This window comes from Bidens hawaiensis, unplaced genomic scaffold (genome assembly GCF_021521415.1).
Source record: "Bidens hawaiensis isolate Kalapana, Puna unplaced genomic scaffold, B.hawaiensis_p1.1 tig00419617_1, whole genome shotgun sequence".
Lineage (NCBI taxonomy): Eukaryota > Viridiplantae > Streptophyta > Magnoliopsida > Asterales > Asteraceae > Bidens > Bidens hawaiensis.
The window spans coordinates 149,854-174,426 of NW_027504913.1; the positions used below are offsets into that span (position 1 = coordinate 149,854).

General features: G+C 34.3%; 1 pseudogene; it reads left to right on the top strand.

Annotated features, from left to right (window-relative positions):
• The first annotated feature begins 792 nt into the window (after positions 1-792).
• Positions 793-12,669, top strand: LOC143609399 (1-aminocyclopropane-1-carboxylate oxidase homolog 1-like; annotated as a pseudogene).
• Positions 12,670-24,573: the final 11,904 nt, after the last annotated feature.

The window sequence follows — 24,573 nt, forward strand, 5'->3', positions numbered from 1 at the left end:
TATATTAAAAATTAATTTCACCAAATATTTGATATGAAAATCCTATAAAATTGGGATATACTAAAAATTAATATCCAATTTAAAAAAAATGTATTATTTATAATTATGAAACAATTTTATAGTAAAAAAATAAGCGGGTCATAGGTCTCATTAAACCCAAATAGCTTTTAAACGGGTTATAACATCTCATTTATTTATGAAATTCTTTCATCATCAAACCCTAAATATATTATTAATTTTCCTACAATAAATAAAAGTAAAATACAAAAAAATATATAAATATTAGAAACGTAAAATGTAAAACAAACCCTGTAATCAAACCCTAATTTAATTTCTCAATGTGGATTTAGTTACATTAGCGATTCTTTTTTCTTTTAAGTTTAACTTAAATGAAAAGTTTCACAAAATAATATCCAAATTATAACAAATGAACATAAACGAATAAATATAAAAATTAAGTAGATAATTCATTCAACGTTTCATAAAAAAATGAACATAACCCAACATAAATTAATCAAAATAGGTTTAAGTATATTATTAACTTCTAACAGTAAATAAACTAAAATCCAAAAAAATACATTCACAATATTATAAAAGAAAAATTTAAACAACCCCTGTAATACGGGGGATTAAAAACTAGTGCTTATATATATTAATAAATTATATATAGAACTAATTTAACAAAAATATTAGTTACTTTTTAAAGTTTATATTTACTGTTCTTTTTATAGTAGTGTATGAGAACATGTTACTTCACATAAACTAGTTATTATTACTTCCTGAAGACAGACAATGTTCCTCAGTGACAAGTCTGCCCAACTGGACTATGACCGGAAAGCTGAGCTCACTGCGTTTGATGAAACCAAAACTGGCGTGAAAGGACTTGTTGATTCCGGAATAACTAAAGTCCCTCGAATCTTCCTTCTACCTTCACCTGAAAACCTCAACTCCTAACAAACACTACTAACTCTTCCAACCATAGACCTTGAAGGAATGAATGAAGATCATGTGTGGCGTAAAGAGTTGATCAGGCAAGTGAAGGATGCGTTGGAGTGCAGGGGATTCTTTCAAATGGTGAATCACTGGCATTAATATTTATATTTTGGAGGAGATGTTGAAAGAAGTGAGTGATTTTCATGAGCAAGACACTGACGCTACAACAAAATGAAGCTAATGCAACTACGGTAAAAGGTTGCATTAGGCCTTAGAAAAGTTGCATTATGCCTAATGCAACCTTTTATCAAGGGCTGCATTAGGTGGAGTTTCATTAGAACTAATGCAACTTTTTTGTTAGATAACGCAACCTTTTCAGAAAGAGTTGCATTTACTAATCAAATGCAACCTTTTTGGATACAACCTTTTTTACAACCTAACGCAACTTTTGTACTTTTAAATCCAACTTTTCTAACACACAATTGCAACCTTTGCTACCTCAAATGCAACCCATGCTAAGCTCTAATGCAACCATGATTATACAAAATGCAACACTTTATTAAGATTTTAGTTACAACAAATGCAATCTTTTTACAAACAAATGCAACTCTCTAGCTAATTGTTTAAAACAATAAAAATTCTATTATATGCAATAGTATTTCGATTTTATTAAAATAAAATTGATAACTGTATATCATAATACGTGTCCAATTTCATAATAAAAATGTAATCAAAATAAAGATGTAAATTACAATTATAAAAAGTGAGGAAAATGTCATCTCTAAGATCATGAATTACTCTAGAAGGTAGTTTTCCATTCAGTCTCGTTAGCTTCAAAGTTTGCCCGGTGGCTGTCAAAATCTTTCCATATTTCCAGCTCATCTTATTTACTTCGATGGTTCTCTTCAATTTCTTTTCGCATTTCAAGTAACTGCATTCTTTTCAACTTCAAGGCTCTTTTTTTTCTTCTGAAAGATTGTAGTTCTTCATTTGTTCCTACAAAAGAGAATAAGAAAACGCAGTAAAAAACCCAGCAGCCAAAAACCAGCAATACAATTTTCTTGTTGAAAAATATTTCAATAACAATTTAATAAGTTTTCAGTGGGGTTGTGTTCATAAAAAAGAAGGCAGCAATGGATTGGGCATGCATAGATCAGAAACTTTTATATCAACAAACCGTTAGATTTGATTATATCTTTGTTTTAATTTAAGGTAACTAGATTTAAATTACTCTCCAGGTATTTTGTTTTATGTTTCGTGTGGGGTTGTGTAGCAAAACTCAGAACCACAAGGACTTGACCCCACATACAGAAAGCATTGACCCAAATGGGATTATTTATTTATTTATTTATTCCTTGACCTATTTGCAAACCTTATTTAACCAACATTTGAAAATTAAATTATAACTAAGTAATGAAGATAAATTTAACAGGGGCTAGAGATTTGTCGTGTTTAATATATAGAGATGCTAAAATAGCTAGAAATAATTGTGCACTCAAATAAAAGGAAGCTAAGCACACTGTGTTACCAATTGTATCAATTTGATACAATGCACATATGATTTTCAAATAAAATCACTTACACATTATGAAGAAATTCCAGCTCTGATCTGCAATAGTTAAGAGCCTTGTTCAACAGTTTTGTTTTCACAACCTTGCAAAACAGGTATGTTTCCTGACTAGAAATTCTCAAAAACATTAGCAACATGCATCTGATAGCAATTGCGACAACTCGAAACAATGAATAATCACCCAACTTAGAAAGGACATGAGTTCCCAATCTAAAAAAAACATAGTTAAAACAAAATTAACAGCGTTTTGCATAAAATTGATAACACCAAGGACGGCCCAATGTTTTTGAAGGCCCAAAGTTATAAGAAAATCTTTACTTTTTTTTCCCAAATTCAACCCAATTGACATGTTAACAGTATGTAGCATGTTTACTTGCTTGTTAACGAGAAAGAAACACTAGCCCTAAGAGGAAAGTAGAAAGAGTGATATCTCATCTGTATGAAGTGTGTTGCAAGAACAAGAGCAGGCCCCCACAATTGCCCTCTTATACACGAAGAAGGCCCTCTTTCTTTCTACTAGAAACAACTAACACATTATACATACACATTGTAACAAGAAGCAATTTTGTTATGGGCTAGAACACATTTACAGTATAGGTACAACCGCACAAAAAAGAAATAAACACCCAAGGTTGTAATAATGAGGATACTTGCTGTGCAGAGAATGAGCAAAAGAACCATTTTTTGGTATTCTACATGGCTACAAACGGTCACGCAATGACTACTTTTTAATTATCAACATCCTAATTAATGATTTCAAAAAACATACATAAATTTCTAGTGGCAGCCAATAATTTGTTACTTGTTAGTAGTTTATGTAGAACATAACCAAGCAATGTCAACAACTGAGGCACAATTTAAGGAAAAAAAACAAAGCAATCTGCTATTGGTTAACTTTATCATAAAGATTATGAAACCAAGCACAAGTAGATAAAAACAAAATAAAATATACATTCCTATCACCAGTACCCACAAACAAAGAATTATAAAAATTTACATGGTCTTTTAGATCAGCACTGGAATGTAATGTCAAGTAATATATGGCAACAATTTCGAAAAAGGATCACCAAAAACCAACAACCCTTCCTGTTAACATACATGAACTTACAAAGAATGGCAGACAACACGTCAACACATCATCATTCTATTGAGTCTTTATACACAGAAAAACATAAACCAAGATTTAAAGGAAATGAATCAAGTTTTTTAGTATGTGGGGAACTATCACTTCCTCATTTCTATCACAGGAGGATAACTTACAGATTTATAGTTAGTCATCACAACTAAGCAATCTTTCAATTTCATAAGTGTCACAAAAGGAGCTAGATGTAAAGTAAATTAATTGAAACTACAACTTAAAGTCTTAAGCACAAAGGTAAATATGTAGTAGTAAATAAAATAATCAAGAGTAACGAACTCATAAGAAAGAATGAGTACACTTATCTACAATGCATATCCTACCATCCTACCACACATTGCTGTAATTGCATGACATGATAAAACAATGAGTATAAAAGATGCATTTTTATAACAGCATTCCTAACCATCTAAAACAAATTTTAGATCTGTTGTAGAAAAACAACTTTGATTTTATGAAGAGATAAATGCATCCAAAAGAAAGAATACCAGATCACATGGAAGAGGCTTGTAATTTGTGTCTTGAAAATTTTGGTTGAAGCATTGCATCAAGTAACTAGTCTGCACCTTAAAAATTTTCAGGTTTAAACAATACAAGAGAAAACATATGAGAAACTGACAATGATCCAATATCAAGACTTGGAAATAAAATAAATATGCTTGATCAGATCATCACCATAATTAGTTTAACCAATGTACACGAATCGTAACCTTGGGATTGTTTTTGTGTACAAATAAAATAAAATAAATAATCGCACTAACCGTCTCATTTAGTTAGATTAGTGTCATAATCACAGACATGGGTAGGCTGGAAAATGAAAAGTGTGGTTATAGGTAACTGTAACAATGGCAGTGTCCACGAGTCGACAACTTAGGTCGGAGAACAGACTAAGAAGAGTTCTGGATGAGGGATTTTGAAGAGACTATACATGGATTACTTAGTACATGTTTAATAACTCAAAAACATGGAAATCAAATTAAAAAAAGCGTACCTTTAAACCAAAATATCTATTTCCATATCAACAGTAATGAAAACGCTTCAATCTGCCATGGCCGAGTTCCTCCCTCCCAACAGTGGGTATGGAAATAATGATCAAACATTTTACAAGATCATCACAAAATTAACAAAAAAAAGTGAAAGTCATTCGTCTAAAAGATAATCTGAATGTGACTCGCTAAAATAAATCGATTGTGGGAGTCATTCGTCTGAATGACGATGTGCCCTTACGGTTTCTATTAGAATAAATCATCCTCATCTTTTCATTAACAATTCCCATGGGTATAAATAATACAAAGTATCCCGTATAAATGGCAATAATAATCAACTAATAATTACAAGAATAATCAACTATATATAAATATTCTATTACACCCCCGCAGTCGAAGCGGGAGGCGACCGGATGCTGAGACTGGATCTGAAGTCTTCAAACAGAATGCGCGGTAACCCTTTTGTGAAAATGTCAGCAACTTGATAACGAGACGGAACGTGGAGAATTCGAACTTGACCACGCTGGACTTGTTCACGGACAAAGTGGATGTCAAGTTCAATGTGTTTAGTGCGCTGGTGTTGAACCGGGTTACCGGAGAGATAGATTGCACTCACATTGTCACAGTAAACGATGGTGGCTTTAGACAGTGGACGATGAAGTTCCAGAAGTAGATTGCGAAGCCAACAGATTTCAGCAACTACGTTTGCAACCCCTCTATATTCAGCCTCGGCACTAGAACGAGAGATGGTAGGCTGCCTCTTGGAAGACCAGGAAATGATGTTGTCGCCTAAGTACACACAGTAACCACTTGTGGATCGACGAGTGTCTGGACAACCAGCCCAGTCGGCATCGGTGTAAGCAAGAAGTGTGGGATCACGGTGAGAAGTTAGGGTGAGGCCGTATGAGACTGTGCCTTGGACATATCAAATAATGCGCTTTATAGCATTCCAGTGATCAGTTTTGGGCGCGTGCATATGCATGCACACTTGCTGTACAGCATAACAAATGTCGGGCCGTGTGAAGGTGAGATATTGTAGCGCCCCAGCCAAGCTCCGGTAGAGTGTTGGGTTGTCAAAGGCGGTACCCGAGGTTGCACTGAGTTTGGAGTTCGTGTCGACCGGAGTGACAGCTGGCTTACAAGACAACATGCCGGCATGTTCAATAATTTCAGTCGCATAGGTTTGTTGAGATAGAAACATGGTGTCTTGGCATCGGGTGACCGAAATCCCGAGAAAAAAACTTAAGTCACCGAGATCCTTCATGGCGAATTCAGTGGTGAGATACTGCATAAGATGCTGGCGGAGAGAGGTAGAAGAAGTAACCAAGAGAATATCATCAACATAAAGGAGAAGATATGCAGTGTCACCATTTTGATGCAGGATGAACAAGGACGCATCGCAGCCACTTTGAGTGAATCCCAAGGTAAGAACATAGTCTGTGAACCGTTGATACCAGGCTCGAGGTGCTTGTTTTAAACCATATAAAGACTTTTTCAATCGACAAACATGATCCGGGAACTGCTTATCCCGAAAACCCATGGGCTGGTGCATGTACACAGTTTCATGGAGATGGCCGTGAAGGAAGGCATTGGTGACGTCGAGTTGATGAACCGGCCAAGATTTTGATAGAGCAATGGTTAGGACGGTGCGAATAGTAGCAGGTTTAACCACCGGACTAAAGGTTTCGCCACAATCAATACCCACCTGTTGAGATCGACCGTCACAAACTAATCGGGCTTTATACCGTTCAAGGGTACCATCAGACCTGAATTTGTGTTTAAGTAACCACATGCTTCTAATAATGTTCATATGTGGTTCACGTGGCACCAAGTCCCAAGTATCATTATTAATAAGGGCGTGAAACTCATTGGTCATGGCAGTGTGCCATTCCGGTATGGACAAGGCTAGGGATGGGTTTTTGGGTACAGGGATGATGTTTGTGGAGTGAAAGGTGAACGGTTGTTTGGGTTTAATGATGCCATCCATAGCCCGTGTACGCATTGTGCGTGTGGTGGTTGGCTGCATAGGTGGGGGGAAGATGGGGTAGTGTGGGATGCGGGTTGAGTGGCGGGTGCCGGGGGTGGGGCCAGGCGGCGCCTGGAGTAGGTGAGTATAGGTCGGGTGGAGGGTGGGGAATGGGAGGTAGTGGGTTGGGCCGACGGTGAGGGCGGGGAAGGAGATCGAACTGGTGTATGAAGGGGTGAAGAGGGTGAGGAGGTGGGGTTATGAGGAAAGGAATATGAGTCCCATAGGAACGAGGAAGGAGGATCAATGAGAAACTGGTATGATTTTTGTGGAGAGGTTTGAATAAGGTTGGCAAAGGGAAAAGTGGATTCGTCAAAGAGGACATGGCGGGAAATAGTAATGTGATGGGTTTGTAGGTTGTAACATTTATAACCGCGGTGGGAAGGAGGATAGCCAAGAAAAACGCATGGGTAGGACCGCGGTTCGAGCTTGTTAATGGTGGTGGAGGGTTTAAGTGGGTAGCAAAGGCAACCGAATACGCGTAAGTGGTCGTATATCGGTATTTGGGAGTAAAGCAGTTGGGTAGGTGTGCGGAAGTGATGGGTTTTAGAGGGGGTTATGTTGATGAGGTGGGTGGAAGTTTCAAGGGCATGATGCCAGAAGTTTGTGGGTAAGGAAGATTGGGCAAGTAAGGTGCGGAGGATGTTATTAATGGAGCGGATTTTGCGTTCCGCCTTGCCATTTTGTGGCGAAGTATATGGGCATGATAGACGGTAGAGGATACCATGTTTATCAAATAAGTGTTTGAATGACGTGTTAACATATTCTTTACCGTTATCACATTGAAAAGTTTTAATGGTGCGGTTGAATTGGGTGCGAACAAGGTTGGTGAAAATTTCAAATACGGTAAAAACGTGTGATTTGTTTGAGATTGGATATGTCCACAAGTAATTTGTATAATCATCTAAAAATAACACATAATAGCGGTGCCCGGCGGAGCTTATGACCGGTGAGGTCCAAACATCACTATGCACAATATCAAATGGTTGCAATGTATTATTATTAGATAAATGAAAGGGGAGTCTAGTACTCTTGCCAAACACACAAGGTTCACAAACAGCTTTATTGAAATTTGAAAAGACAATGGAATTAGAATTCTTCAAAGACTGTAGAAGAGTCGGGCCAGGGTGACCAAGGCGTTGATGCCATAGACTGGAGGACTGAGCAGCAGTGGTGGAGGTGGAGAAACAGTGGGCATCCTTGGAGAAGGTGTAGAGATCACCGCTGCTGTCGCACCGGATTATAGGTTTCCGGGTCTTGAAGTCCTTCACAAGAAAACCAAAGGGATCAAATTCCACAGAAACAGAATTATCTCTAGTGAATTGACGAACAGAGATGAGTTTTCTAATAAGGTTGGGTGCATAGAGGACACGGTTTAAGACAAATGGTGGGTAGGGTTTTGGGAAGGTTTGTGGTCCATGTCTATATACCGGAATGGAGGTGCCATTACCAACAATAATATTTTCATTCACACGATTATTAAGAATGGTACGAAAGTTACCTGAGTTAGGGTCCATGCTGATGGTTGCACCGGTGTCCATGACGCCATGCTGATAGTCCGGTGGGTTGAGAGACATGGTGTAAAGTGCCTGTTGAATGTCAGTGGGAGTATAGGTTGCTTGGTGGCCTTGGTGAGGTCGTGGGCCGAGGATCCCTTGGCTGTGGGAGGTGTTCTGTGGTGGGGGGACAGTGGGGTACGGGCATGGGGGTGGTGGAGGAGACCAAGGGAGCCAAGGTGGTGGGGAGGAGGAGGTGGGGTGGGGGGTCGGCATGGTCCAAGTGTAGGTTGTGGGTGAGGTCCAATGACCGTATGGTTGTCCACGCCCAAGGTTGGGATTGCCCCGCGACCAGGAGTATCTACCGCGACCACGGCCCCGGGTGCGTCCGCGACCGCGGGCTGAAGGTGGATTCGGGTCAGGTTGGGCGGCCGAGGGGGGGGGTGGGTTGGTTTGTGGTTTTAGAGGTGGTAGTGTGTAAGGCCTGACCGGCTATGGTGGCTGCATACTGGGCTTTCTCGGCTTTTTGACTTTCGATCATACAAAGTTGGGAGCGGGCTTCATGAAAGGATGGGATGGGGTCTTTGTGTTGTAGGATGGTTGAGATGCCTTCATATGCATCGGTGAGGCCAGCAAGTAGGTGTAAGACTAGGAGTTTATTATCAAGGGGAGCACCTACGTTGGCAAGTTGATCGGCGATGGATTTGATGGCTTGACAATAAGCAGACATGTTGGGAAAACCATCAAGCCGAGTGGTTGCAAATTTCTGAAGAAGGTATGTAGCTCGAGTGTTCTTGTTGTCTTGGAAAAGGCCTTCAAGAGCCGACCAAGCATCATAGGCCGACATCTTGGGTTTGACAATAGTATTAAGAAGATCATTAGAGATAGTCCCATAGATCCATTGTTTGACAATGGCATCTAGACGAGACCATTGATCATCCAGGGACTGCTGAGTTGTATCTTTTGCAGCATCCGATGAGGAGGATGTTGCGGTTGTGATACGAGGAGAAAGGTGATCACTTACCTGATAAGCATGGCAGTGATTTTGGAAGAGCTCTGCCCACAGTCCATATTGACTGGATTCGGATTCAAGGAGGACTGGAATGGCGTGTCGGATGTTGTTGACAGTAATGGCAGGGTGGAGTTTCTCGGCCATGGTGGTTTCGGCAGATGAGACTGCGGCAGAAGGAGCGGGCGGCAGGGAAGGGGTGGGGAGATTAGGGTTAGACTCTTGATACCATATTAGAATAAATCATCCTCATCTTTTCATTAACAATTCCCATGGGTATAAATAATACAAAGTATCCCGTATAAATGGCAATAATAATCAACTAATAATTACAAGAATAATCAACTATATATAAATATTCTATTAGTTTCAACTTCCCACAAACTTCCATGTGGGAAACGGAATTACAAATTATGATCGAGGGAACATGTTTTGACATACGGGATTTGGGGTGGGGAAGCGGGACATCTATGAATTTTTGGGGAGTTATTTTTCAGAATATAAAATTAGTTCAATTAATTATAAAAGTATTAGAAAAAACAAATGAAGTAAGTATAAGTTAATAAATAATGTTTAAGACTGTACACATCAAATTCATCATTTGTTGTTTTATGATTAAAGATGGTCGGCCAAGGTTACTAGCTGATCCATTAGGATAATTAGCATCCAATTTGGGTGATTGATGATCGTTTATGGTTAATATGGGTAATTCGGGCTATTAAGGGCCATTTAAGGTTAATCCAGTCATTGATGAATAACTAGAGTTAACTTTGGTCAGTTAGAATCAATAAGGGTCATTAATTGTTCGTTTAGGGTTAATGATGGTCAATGGAGATTAACAACGGCCCATTAGGTTCATTAACATTGTCGGTTTTGAGCAATCGATAACATTAAGGATCTTAAGCTAAAACACTACTTAGAAGTCAAACAACAATTAGATCTGTTGTTTGAGTATCTAGAAGTGTAATCTACATAAAAAAAACAACATAAATGAGTGACTAATCCTTTAAATCAACCCACCACATAAATGAATTAAGGTCAAAGATGAATATATTAAGTTCATGCCAACTATCACAAGTGTGAGAGAACAAACGAACAGAGTCGGTATCATAATCAAAAGTTTGAAAATAAGATAAAACGAGCCTATTTATAGAGAATTAAAAAGATTCAATGAGAGCACTATGCAAAACTTTCTAGTTATACAAAACGAGTTTTAAACATTTATATACAAGAGAGTTTTAACAATTTCGTATGGCATCATCCAAGATTCGCATAATCGTATGGTAGATAGGGAAGTTTCGCACACAGGCCCTGCAAAACTTCCTTTAACCTAGCGAAAGTGTCTCTAAAAAGTGAATTCTTCGTATATTGAGCTCGTCAAAAAAGTTAACAACTTTATAAATATATTAAATAAAGATTATATAAATAAAAAGTTAATTTAGCTTTGCAAGCTGGAACAAGCTCGATATATGAGGCTTGGGCTCTAGCTGTTTTATTAACAAGTCTTAATAAAAACTTGAGTTTGGCCCTAAGCTCGGCTTGATTCGAGTTTTTAACGAACCAATCTTGAGTAGCTTACGAACGGCTTAGCTCGTTTACACGCCTAGGTGTATATTAAGGTTGAGATCGATACCATACTAGTACCGATCTCAATTTTCTTGGTATCGGTACCAAACTGAATGGTACATATCTCAAAACATCATATAGTCGGTATCGGTATCCGGTACCCGGTACCATTTGATCATCCATATTGCATATGACTCATTTATTGGTTGATAAAAAAATATTGTAAATAATATTTATAGATGGTAAATCATAAAACTATATAAAAATAAATCAAATTTAATTTTAATTTCATTATCTTAAATAATTTGTTTTCATATATTATTATCTTTCCCAACACAATTTTAATTTCCCTTCATTTTAAGAGCCACTAATATATACCCTCCCTCCAAAATTCCCACCCAAAACAAATTCCCGCCAACACCCAAAACCTAAATCAATCTATCCAAAATTTGATAACTTTTGAGTAGTTAAATTATTTCCTACTTTCATTATTAAAAAATCCAAACAATCTATTCCTTTTGCCCTGACTTAAGTACGAGCTTCCCTTCAGGAACATGCCAACCCGACACCCACACTCCCACAATTCCCGGAAATGAAAATGATCGGGTGGACCATTAGCCCGTTAATAATCCAAATTGTCGTTAAAAAAACAAGCTTTTCGGATATTATATTTCGGAAACCAAACATTTATATGCAAGTTCTTATGTTTCCAATTCCAAAGTAGAATGTCATAAGGCATGTAAAATTTTAATAATGCAACCTTTCAAGAAAAAGTTACACTTTTTAGTCAAACTTGCAACTTTTTTTTTTTTAAAAAAGTTGCAATTTCAATAAAATTTTGCAACTTTTAGATAAAAAGGTTGCAATTTCAATAAAAATTTAGCAACTTTTTATGAAAAAGGTTGTATTAGATCCTTTAATGCAACCTCTATGTTGAATGAAGTTAAATGCAACACAATTGAAAAAGGTTGCATTTAAAGCGTTGCATTAACCTCATTTTCTAGTAGCATGAGGTGAAGAAGCAGTGGTACGTAAGAGATTTAAGTTGGACGACTGGACTCGCATACCTCAGCAACTTAGATTTGTATGCTGCACCGTGGCTCCTAGCCCTCCCCAACCACATGAGTTGCCACCACATTGCAGGTTTGACATAAATACAAGCATTACGTGTGTAAAACTCTAAATAAGAAGCTATATGATTTTTGCTTGATTGGATATTGTTGTAGGGATATTTTATTACTAGAATATTCAAAACAAATTATGATAGTCGGAGTTTGTTCATTTGAGTTAATGTCTGAGCCTCTTGGGCTCAATGCTAATCACCTTTTCGGCATGAGATGTGTCGATGGACTTGCTATTCTTGGTGATTACGGTCTTTCTTGCTCACAGCCTGAAATAACGATCGGCATACCTTTAGTGGTTTCATCACAATTCTTTTGCAAGATCATATTGGCGGCATCAATTTATTTTATCAGGGTCAATGGATTGATGTTCCTCCTATACCAGGAGCTCTTGTAGTGAATGTTGGAGATCTTTTACAGGCATATTTCTGTTTCAAGCTTTAATTTTGTTTTATTGATCTATTAGATAAACTTGGTACTTTTAGGTTGTCATGCATGCCACAATCGCCATAAATTTTTGAACGATATTCAAAATAACACAGTATCCTGTTATAACTCTATTGGGATTTTGCGGTTGATTGCAAACAACAAGTTTGTGAGTTTACAACATAAAGTGGTAACAAATAAGGTTGGGTCAAATATCGGTGGCATCATTCTTTACGACGGGTTCAATTCAAACATCCAAGATATACGAGCCTGTTAAGGATTTGCTTTGAGAAGATAATCTGGCCAAGTATAGAAGCGCAACCGTGAATGAATATGTAGATTTCTTTAGAGCAAAGGAACTTGATGGCACTTCTGTCCTTTTACATTTCAAGATCTAACTCGTTCGGAAGTCAATTTGATCATAAATTTCCCCCACAAGCTTTAAAGCTTTTATCTTCATGTTAATTATTCATATGGTTATGTAATCAGTCTTAAAACATTTTTTATCTTGTAGTATGAACATTCCTTATAAGTTTGATGTTCTGCTTAATATAGTGTCTCTATATATTAGATGTAGGATAGTTTCTCATCATTAGTTGATGTATTAAATGTTACAAGAAATGAGCCATATACGATGAGAATTAGAAAAAAGAAAAAAAGAAAAAGCATATGGGAAGAGTGATAATATCTTTAGCAAATCTTAGTTTCTTGATATAAGTTAGATAATATAATGGGAATGATGATCTATCAAATCGTATAGAAAGTGGAGATGTTGAATTAGTTAGCTTGACTCGATACGTTTATTCTTAACAAGTTTGATGAAACTTGAGCTCGAGCCAACTGTTTACTTTAAAGAATTTTAAAATAAAAGTTACCACGAAAGTTATTGATTCATGCCAATTAAAGCCACTTATGAGACAAAAAAAAATATTATGAAACCAACTCGGTTTTTATAAAACTTATATTGGAATGTTCGTAAAGGAAAATTAAACTAAACTCTGTATTTAGATTTTTTAAAAAGTTAACGAATAAAAGTTATTAGAGAAAATAAACAAAATATTATTAAACTAATTTCTTATATAGTTATATGTTACAACTTTATTTTTCTTATTTCACAATAACGACTTTATTAAACCATCGCGTTTTCCTAATTGTATCAACATATGACTATTATATTTTGTCATTTTGTGGATTGAGATATTCTCTTTTGCAGTTTTTCTAGTGGTGTATGAATGTATGAGGTGCATGCATGTAGCATTATTGATGTTACTACACTAACTTTATAGCTATTATGAATTGTCGCTTCCCATTTGTCTTCAAAAAGAATGGAGTAAATGAAGAAGCAAACACCGAAGGATTTGGATACCAACTTTCACAAAAGATAATTCTGTAACACCTTTTGAATTATTACCATTGAACAGATCATCTGTGATACATAACCATTAGTCTAGTCACAAGAAGGAAGTTCTCCTCCATGTGATGACCCGTCGGCGTTATAATTGTAGGACATGGGCCAGAATATTATTTAAAAATAATAAAATAAAATAATTATAACGATACTCTCGTTATACATGAGAAATACCATAGTACAATACCGTGTACAAAACCAAAAAGAAATAAATATAAAGTGCAATTATATTAAAATAAAGATTCATGCCGATGTCTTTGGTGAGAACTTTAACAGAAAAACCTCTGGACCCGAGTCTTCCACCCGTTGGGTATTTTCACATTCGTCTTAGTTTTCCTTGGTGTGGCTAACTCAATTGACTGCAACAAAAGATGAACAAAACAATATATTAATTGAGTGTGGTTGAGGCACGTATTCAATACATTTATCTTAAAACAGATTTCGGGTCTCTACTAAAGAGTCCGTCTGTTTCCCAGGGTACAACAACCGGAACAGTGTGTGTACTGTCGGAGATGGCACGCGCACCCATGATTGCATTAGGTAAAGTGTGTTGTTGAAAAGAAATAGGGAAAAATAAGATGGTGATAGAAACAAGTAGAGAGTACTCCTCTCTATAGATTCCCACATATGTGGTCTTTAAGTATTCTCTATTCTCTAAGAATTCTTTTTCACTCATCTTCATGAGACAAATAAAAACTCTTGTATATAGAGCCATGCATGGATGAAAAGTCTCTTATTAATTAGAGACTTGATATTAGACATTAAACCTCTAATAAAGTAGCATAAATACTCTAGTTAAGAGATATAATTAAATTCACCACTTAAAAAGTCACATATAATAAAACCATCAAATATCCATTGACCATGTTTTCCAACAATCCCCCACATGAATGGAGATTGATCAAAACACACAAAATATCCAATGGAACCTCGACAGTTGAGTATTGCAGGATAGGTAGGTGTTAGCTTTGAACCTTCCTTTGTGTAGTATACTTAGTCTCCTAGCGGTTAGTAGACGCGATGTCCTTGAACAAACCCCCATTGGTGTAGACGACAATACACTTCACACAATACTCTCCCTAGCCGGGCACATCTCCTCAATATCGTGTCCATATGGTCCTGGAACACTAGCCTGGTTCTGTGAAAGCTCTAGGAATTGCACACCCCACAATTTCATTCGAAGCGACCCCACTTCTCTTTCACATAGGTGATTATCCATAAATCATTAAAAGCATTAAGGTTATAATGATTTACACAAATCATTAACCATATATTATGCTTAGCCTCACAACATATCACTGTTGTTATAGGAATAGACTAGAAAGTAATTAGACTCCTTTTATAATTTAGGAGGATATATATATTAGCTTATGTGTCAACTTATACATAAGTTATGCCCCCACAGTGACCACCCTAGAATATATAATTAGGTTGTCCTATTGAACTTCGATCTTGGGATCTCCAATCAACTAAGTTAGGTTTTCCTTTATATACCCTTTTTCATGGGCTTTAGTCTCATTCCACAATATGATCTCTACTAAATCCTCAGGTTGTTGGATCCATAACATTATCATTGACTTTGTCTAGTCACTACAGATAACTTGCGTAGTTGAGATCAATTGTCATGATGTGTTCTTCACTTATAAGTTAATTTTGCCTATTTTCAACTTTCTAAGACTATAACCTCAGTGGCCACCTGAATCTGGTTATAATATTTGTCTTTGTAAGATACACTTATAATTAAGGCAAACACATCTTTGTTATGTACTACGACCTTTTTGTCCTCCACTTAGTCGTGTGCTTGCAATGTTAGATTGTTTTACAATAATCCTCATTGCTAAACCTTCCAAGTTAAAATGCAAGACACCCCCACATTTAAGTGTTATTGAAAAACATTATCCAACTTGCAGATGGGGTAAGTAAAGATTCTCTCTTTCTTCACACACTTGAGAAGTCACCTTAATTACAATTTGTACAAACCCCTAAGGGGTTTCTTCTTAAATGGCTTCCCCCCACATTTCTTGCATTTTGATTTTGTTTGTTTAGCATTACTAAAGACAAACTTGACATTCATTATTTGAACAAGATCACATCATTGTATCAGCGAGTTCATCAATGTTTTCTCATAGAGCAATACTTGCCTTAGCGTAAGCTTCCACCACTTACTAGCCTTTAAGCTAAATTGGTCATAAAAGCTTGTTAACAAACCATCATAAATCCACTATCTTGGGCAAACCTAGAAAATTGAGATCTTCTTAAGATCCTCATAAGTTATGTCATTTCCTTAGATTGGATGAAAACCTTCTTTACATTTGTCTATACACAAATTCTTTCTTGTGTATGTTTTGAATGTTTCAAGTTAATTAGTCTTCGCAAAGCACCATAATTAACAAGTACCAGTCTAGCATGCTTTAGACTAGAATGCTCTAGCATGTGAACAGAAGATGCATCATTCTGATCCTTCACAGCTTTAAGAGATAACACATTATCTCTTCCAAACATTCATTTATCAGTTTAGACAAAATAATCATATTTCATTTTATTATTCCTAAGCCTCGTCTTTTGGAATGCCTTTAAACAATACTTAATTCATCCGTTAAGGTCATAACTCGGTTGCCTTTAACCTCCAAGGCTTCAACATAAATCTTTAATCCAAGTCGCTTTGATGAATACATTCATCACAAACATGACGAATAGTAACAATATAAATCACTAACATTTGGAGATTTAGTCAATTAGATTGACTTTCAACAACGTAGAATTCTTAATTGCCAAAAGTTATGTAAACATTTCTATTGTTGTTTTTAATGCAACTATTTATTGGACCGCATTTCCAAAACTGAAAATAAATCCTCCAAATAGTTCCAATAACATTTATGGCAATATAATCATATAAAAGTCCATCACTAGCTATTATAAGTCTCATATAATAGATTTCACAAGATTTATAAACTCATTTATAAGAATAACATACATTTCTTTCATATGTTATAATTATCAAAAACACACAAGTGTGCATTTCCATGTTGATACTCTCAGCATTATATGACATATCTTGTTCTTGTGTATTTTATCTCAGTACACTCACCACGTTTTCTCATGAAACTCTCATGATGTTTTTATACATTTGATGTCTCGTCTTAGCTTTTATTTAATGTAACAACTCACAGGTTATTTCTTATGTAAAATTCCTTTTGCACTATCCATTTAAAATTATTCCTTTTTTTTAACATTAATTTTCGTTAAAAAAATCTGTAAAATAATTTTGTTCGTCACAATAAATATTGTTGTATTTGGTTGTAAAACTGCATGCGTTATCCGAAGATATTGAACACAAAATAATAATACAACCGAAACTAAAACATAAAGTGTAAAACACCTTTTAATAAAAAAAACTCTATCAATGGATAAACATACGACATGTAGACATCAAATCTCGAAGTGTTCTTATCTTCAACACTTTCATCATCTGATGGAAATAATCTCAATGATATCATTTTATGTTACGTATTGAGGTACTCCCTCAAATAGAACTCCATGCACACACATCCTTATATCCTCATTGTATTTTTGAAACTACACTCTTGAAAAAATATGTTCAAAACAACATCAAAGTTGTTACAATTACTGCATTTAAGTAATGATACTTGAACAATCAATCTTGTTCACACAACACGAAGTTGTTTTCCACCATAGATTATCCTTGAGAACGTTATCTTAGATAAGCATATTCTACTTTTAGCAAGAGTAGCAAACCATTTTTGATTTATCTAAAATATGCAAAACTATGTTTAAAATCATTTTAAAACACTTTCTTACTTTTGCAATATATTATATTAATAATAACAAGGGTTTATAAAAAACAAAGTCAACACCTAAAACACAAACAATTTATATGGTTTAGGTTTAAGACCGTTGTACTAAAATGGTTTCCAGCACATATGTTAAAAAACATGTTATAACGCACATTATAAAACTGAACGTTTACATATAACGTTTTCCAAGGATAGAATCTATAAAAGAAACCATTTCTACTTGTTTCTAATGCACATGTTAGAAAATTAAATGTTTACATAAAACATTTCCTTTAAATATGGTTTATAAAATAAACAATTTCTAACAAACATGTTAGAACTTAAACAGTTATAATGCGTACGTTGTAAGTAAAATTATTTATACATGAAACATGAAACTTGAGACAAAAACCTTTAAACTGTTAGTTTTTCTTGTGTATACCCAAAAGTCACTCAATTAACACCAAGTTAATGAGTGAATTATTAATACCTTAATGAGAGGAATATGAACAGACATTCGTGCAATCTTTTATGCACTATTTCACCAAAATACACATTACGTCTCACTACACTATTTTCTAGCATGCCCGTTAGAACATTAACGTTTACACAAAACGCTTTAAACACATATGTTTATATATATAATAAATCGTATCTCACACGCATGTTAGATATTTAAACATATGTTGTATACCAATACACCTGTTCTAACCCACAAGTTAGAAAAATAACCGATTATAAAATTGGTTTTAAATGGATGCTTTTTTTTTAATCACCGTTTCTAACATGATTTATAGAAAACAGACGATTACAACAATCATTTTAAAATGAACGATTTACTAAGAACCATTTCTAACACAGTTTTTAGACATAAAACCTTAATGGTTATGCAAAAACCGTTTCTAACACTGTTGTTAGAATACTAACGATTACAAAAATCGATTCTAAACCAAACGGTCTAATCAAATATTTCGTTATGTAACACAACATTTTTTAAATATAAGATTGTACTCCAATCTTTTAAAATATCTAGAAACGATATTGTACTACAAATAAATATTTTCCAAAATTATTTCTAAAGTTTCACGAAAAATACCTTTTATAACAATTCTTTCGTGAACCCAAAATCCTTATAAATAAGGTTTTAAGATTGTAGCAACAATCTCATGAAACTTGTTTTAAGATTGTAGGATATGGGCGACAATATTATTTAAAAATAATAAATTAAAATAATTATAACGATACTCTCGTTATATATGAGAAATACCATAGTACAATACCGTGTACAAAACCAAAAAGAAATAAATATAAAGTGCAATTTATATTAAAATAAAGTTCATGCCGATGTCTTTGGTGAGAACTTTAACAGAAACTTCTGGACCCGAGTCTTCCACCCGTTGGGTATTTTCACATTCGTCTTAGTTTTCCTTGGTGTGGCTAACTCAATTGACTGCAACAAAAGATGAACAAAACAATATATTAATTGAGTGTGGTTGAGGCACGTATTCAATACATTTATCTTAAAACAGATTTCGGGTCTCTACTAAAGAGTCCGTCTGTTTCCCAGGGTACAACAACCGGAACAGTGTGTGTACTGTCGGAGATGGCACGCGCACCCATGATTGCATTAGGTAAAGTGTGTTGTTGAAAAGAAATAGGGAAAAATAAGATGGTGATAGAAACAAGTAGAGAGTACTCCTCTCTATAGATTCCCACATATGTGGTCTTTAAGTATTCTCTATTCTCTAAGAATTCTTTTTCACTCATCTCCATGAGACAAATAAAAACTCTTGTATATAGAGCCATGCATGGATGAAAAGTCTCTTATTAATTAGAGACTTGATATTAGACATTAAACCTCTAATAAAGTAGCATAAATACTCTAGTTAAAAGATATAATTAAATTCACCACTTAAAGAGTCACATATAATAAAACCATCAAATATTCATTCACCATATTTTCCAACAATCCCCCACATGAATGGAGATTTATCAAAACACACAAAATATCCAATGGAACCTCGACAGTTGAGTATTGCAGGATAGGTAGGTGTTGGCTTTGAACCTTCCTTTGTGTAGTATACTTAGTCTCCTAGCGGTAGTAGACGCGATGTCCTTGAACAAACCCCCATTGGTATAGAAGACAATACACTTCACACAATACTCTCCCTAGTCGGGCACATCTCCTCATTATCGTGTCCATTATGGTCCTGGAACACTAGCCTGGTTATGTGAAAGCTCTAGGAATTGCACACCCCACAGTTTCATTTGAAGCGACCCTACTTCTCTTTTACATAGGTGATTATCCATAAATCATTAAAAGCATTAAGGTTATAATGATTTACACAAATCATTGCTTCATTATTGTAAACCAATGGTAGAACAACCCATTCTCGATTTCCATTCTCGATTTAAACTTAAAATACATTGATGATATAAATCGACTCTTTTTGTAATACATTTTTAACATAATATAAAGAAAATTAATTATCTTTTATTTGATTTTTATTAAATTGTTCATTGTAATTATACATTAACTTATACCGTATAATACACGGGTTTCTAAAGCTAGTTTTCAAATATTTAAAAATTAGGATCCTATATTTAGGTTCTTAACAAACAAAAAAAAATGTCCAAATGAAAAGTCAACATAATGCAAGTTTACGACAATGTTCAACAAAAGCGAAATACATTGTTCCAAAATAAACACATAATCTACATAAAAAGAAGAAAAAAAAGTCAAGTAGGTTGTCCAAAAATAAACGCATAATCTACGTAAACGCATTGTTCCTGTGTTTCAATGTAACCTGCATTTAGTAAAGAAGAAAGTAAGAATACGAACAAATCGTGAAGATGGCAAATTGAATGTCTCAGGAAGCAAATAATTTTGGCTGGAAAAAAAATATAAATATATTTGATATGTATATGATGTATGTGAAGTTAGAACTTGTAATTCGTGATCGTTAATATTTTCTGTTCACTTTCAGTATAAAACAAGTAATTAACCCACATATTTTTATCCACTAAATTTCTAGATCAACATGTAATTGCACATGTAAAAACTTCTATATTTTGATAAAAGCCATGTCACCGAAAAAAAAAAAAAAAAGCTTTGCCATATTTTGCAAAAAAAAATTGGCATTCTACCAAATCTCTAGGCTATACGGATAAACATCAAAGTAACAAAACGAATAAGCATAATACATGCAGCATCAAAGTAACGAATCGAATAAGCATAATACATGCAGCGAATAGCATATTACACATAAATTATAAGTCACTAAGCAAATTCGATAACATATTACATTACAGATTTGAAATCAATAGCAATCACCATTAGGTTATTAACCCATTTTTTACAACCAATCCTAAGTTGTGTTAAGGACCTGTTTAATAAAATAGGTTGTGCTCAGGTTAACCTATTAAATTAAACATGTTATGTTCACGTTGGCATGATTAACTTGTTAAATTAAGTAGGTGAACCCGCGGAGCCATTTAACATTTTAACTCACTTTTTACAATTCACATGCACGGGTCATGTTCATATTGACTTGTTAAATTGAATGGCCGTGTTTAGACTTCAGATGGACCTGTTTAATTGCACGGGTCGTGTTCAAGTTGATTTGTTTAACTGAATCCGTTTCAGTTGCATAATCGATCAACCATGTACTTTTTGGTCAACTTTTACCATTTTACTAGAAAATTCAACTTAAAAAAATCAGTTTTGGCCCACAAAAAGTTGAATTTGAACAGAAAAAGTTACAAATAACCAAACCTACTTTATTTTGTAGCGTTTCAATAATGACCAAAATACCTTGATGGCATGAAACTTCAAATTATTCTCATAGTGTATGCGATCTTCTTTTATTTAACATATATACATCCTTCGTACACAAAGATTGAAAAGTGAGGAGTTACCTTCTTGTATTTAAAATTTCTCACCATATATGTTTCATCCTGTTTCCTTCATTTTCCCTACCAAATATTTCATCTTGTTTACAACTTTAACCATAAGAAAATTTCAAAATCACTTTTATAGCTACATAATTATAGAATGCTAACAGTCTTTTGACCCATTTAAAAATGGTATCAAAAAATTATCTCTTAAGCATGATGCACGACTACCATTGGCAATATAAAAAGAAAACCTCTATAACTTTTGTCATTGTCAGTTAGTCGTCACTTAATTTTCAATTATCATCATCTTATATTTTTAGAAACTATTAAAGAAAAGAAAAAAAAGAAAATGGTTAACTATGTACCCACATATAAAAATTAGAATTTGTGAAAGAACAATTGATCCTTTTAGGTCAACATGAGTTCTGAGTACTTCCTGCAAAGATATTGTATTGTATACTTATAAAGGATCGAATAATTTGGCGAAAAGATTATAAAAGTGTGGGTTTTGGATTACCCGTAGAGCAAAAATTAGCATGTGTGTACATGTATGATTTGGAGCAATGCCTTTGCACCTTTCATAGTCAACCTAAACAAGATTCCCAAAAGTGTCATTTTTATGTAATTTATAAAAACCTTGCTTTGGTTGTTTCGTGATCGTTCTCTAGCTTCATTCATAGCAACCCTTTTTCTTGTGTGACCAACTGCAATAAGAACACTATAAGTTAAGAAAAATTAATAGAGTAGAATTTGCATAGAAAAAGATAAATAAAAAAGAACTCTACACTTGAGTTAAATCCAATGGAATCCAAAAAAAAATCCCACAAAACAAATGCATCATGCAAACATGAGATTTGCTTTTATATATATATATATATATATATATATAAATCTTAAACTAAGTAAAGTTCTTCCATAACTAGTCATCGGCCATAATCTGGAAAAACATGGCCCATTATATTCACCATAACTTTTACCAATCTAATTCCATCAAGACAAAAAAGAATATTATAAATTATAAAGATTAAAATTAAAAATTGGTTTTTGAAATTATTAATTAAAAAAACAGAAAAATAAGAAGTTTTTGTGTCAACCTGGATGACACAATTTTCCGTTTGCATCTAAAATCGTTCTTTTAAACTATAACATAATTTATATTATTTCTATAATGCCTAAAGCCACACCCAGGTTTCCTATTTTCCTTAATGACCATATTCATGTGCACCACCTAAAAATAAGGATAACAAAATTAGCAACATCTTTTGGTTTGCATTCACACAGGTTCCAAGAGTGCTGCATGTATAATGCAAATAATTAGACAATAAGATGAAGCATAAATTTGAGAACCACAATAAAAAATCTTCTCAAAATCAAACCACGTAAACTCCCATTTCACAATTACAGATAAAAAAAATCGAATCGAATGATTCCAAAACCCCGTAAATCCATATCAACGCTAAAAAACAAATCACCATCGAAATTGAAAAAGAAAAAAAAACTCACTCCTGAACTTGTGAAATTAAAAAGAGGGTACGAGTGAGAAAGTGTGGAACCTCTATCAACTGGCAAATGCTGCTTTTATCTTTTTTTTTTTTCGGTAGTACCACAAGCTATAAAAGTTGTAACTTGAACTCTTAAATAACTTGTACATTGATGCAAATATGACTTGTACATTTAAACCGATCATCAATATTCAATAAACTTTACATCAACGTGTCGACAAAAATAAGCACATCGCGAAGGTATGTTTGGAATTTGTTAAAAATAAATATTTTAAAAGATATAAGAAGAAAACAAATAAAATGTTGTGAAAGTGGTAAAGATTTAAGGGATAAAGTTGTTACTTTTTTAAAAATTTCAAAGGTTGAGTAAAGTTTAGGGAGTAAAACAGTAACTTTAGTTTTTTTTTGTGAATGTATTTGTGTAAAAGACATATATACCCTCTAATTTCTTAAGGACATGCAACTAAGACTTATATAAAGTAAAAAGTTTGGTACCTCTTATAGTAATCCATAGGGGAAATTTCTGAAAATAGTCCAAAATATGAGAGAGAAACTAAAAATAGTCCCTGTAAATTGCAACTTCCAAAAATAGTCCCCTCAAATCTATCGGGTCTGATGCTTTGGGAATCCATTCGATGGATTTCAACAACCACTAAGAAATTTCCAAGTGTCTCATCCCTTACCTACCACGTGGGTTTTGCCTTCTAATTAATCGGACCAAATTTTTTTTATTTAAAAATCATTTTTGAAAAAGAAACTTTATTTGAAAATCATCTGCATCAAAATTCGTGTTATTTTGAAATTCGTCTGACAAGATGAAGTTCATGTGAATTTCATCTTTGGAGACGAATTTCAAAAAAACACCATCTTCATCTTCATTTTCATCTTCTTTATCTTCATCTTCATGTTCATCTTCATCTTCACCTTCTGTAACATTCGTTAATTTTCAAACTTGTAACACGACTTGTTTAAAATGTTTGATGTAATTCGGACCTTCAGTTATTATTAAAGACGGCTAATTTATTGAATATGATCATTATGCTGTTTACGATTATCATGATGTTTTATTAATATTGTTATCTCAAGCATTAAATTTAATTCAAGATCAATTCAATTCAATTTAATTCATTTATGTTTTGACTACATTTCAACCATTATTCTTTCACCAATTATGGTTAATTGCATATTTTGAGTGGCATTCGTCTATATTTATTTATTTTGATCGATTTCTCGCCTTTTGACTTATTATGGATGATGTGACATGTATCTAGACTCATTTCCAACTTATATGCATGATCCTTTATCATCAAATGGTCATAAAACTTATTTAATTGGTCAAATTCTTGTTTCAAGCCCTTAAGACTAGCCTTTTTACTAGTCATTTGCATTTAATTCATTTTTCCTTTTTATTAACGAATCCTTGGCTATATAAAAAGCACTCTACTTGTGCTCATTCTTTGTCATAACCCGACTTCCACTACTATTCATTTTAGCTTTCTCTTTGGTGCTCAACAACCAAGTTCGACTTCAAATTGTATTCTTTCATTTAGCATTCCCCGGGTAATTAATATGATGTTTTCAGTTTGTCTACATATGTTGTCAAAAAAATTGACATATGTGGTAACAACATATTCCCACACTCGGTTCGTTAATGTTCGGTTATGTTCAAGAACATACTTTTTTTTCAAATCAAAACCTTTT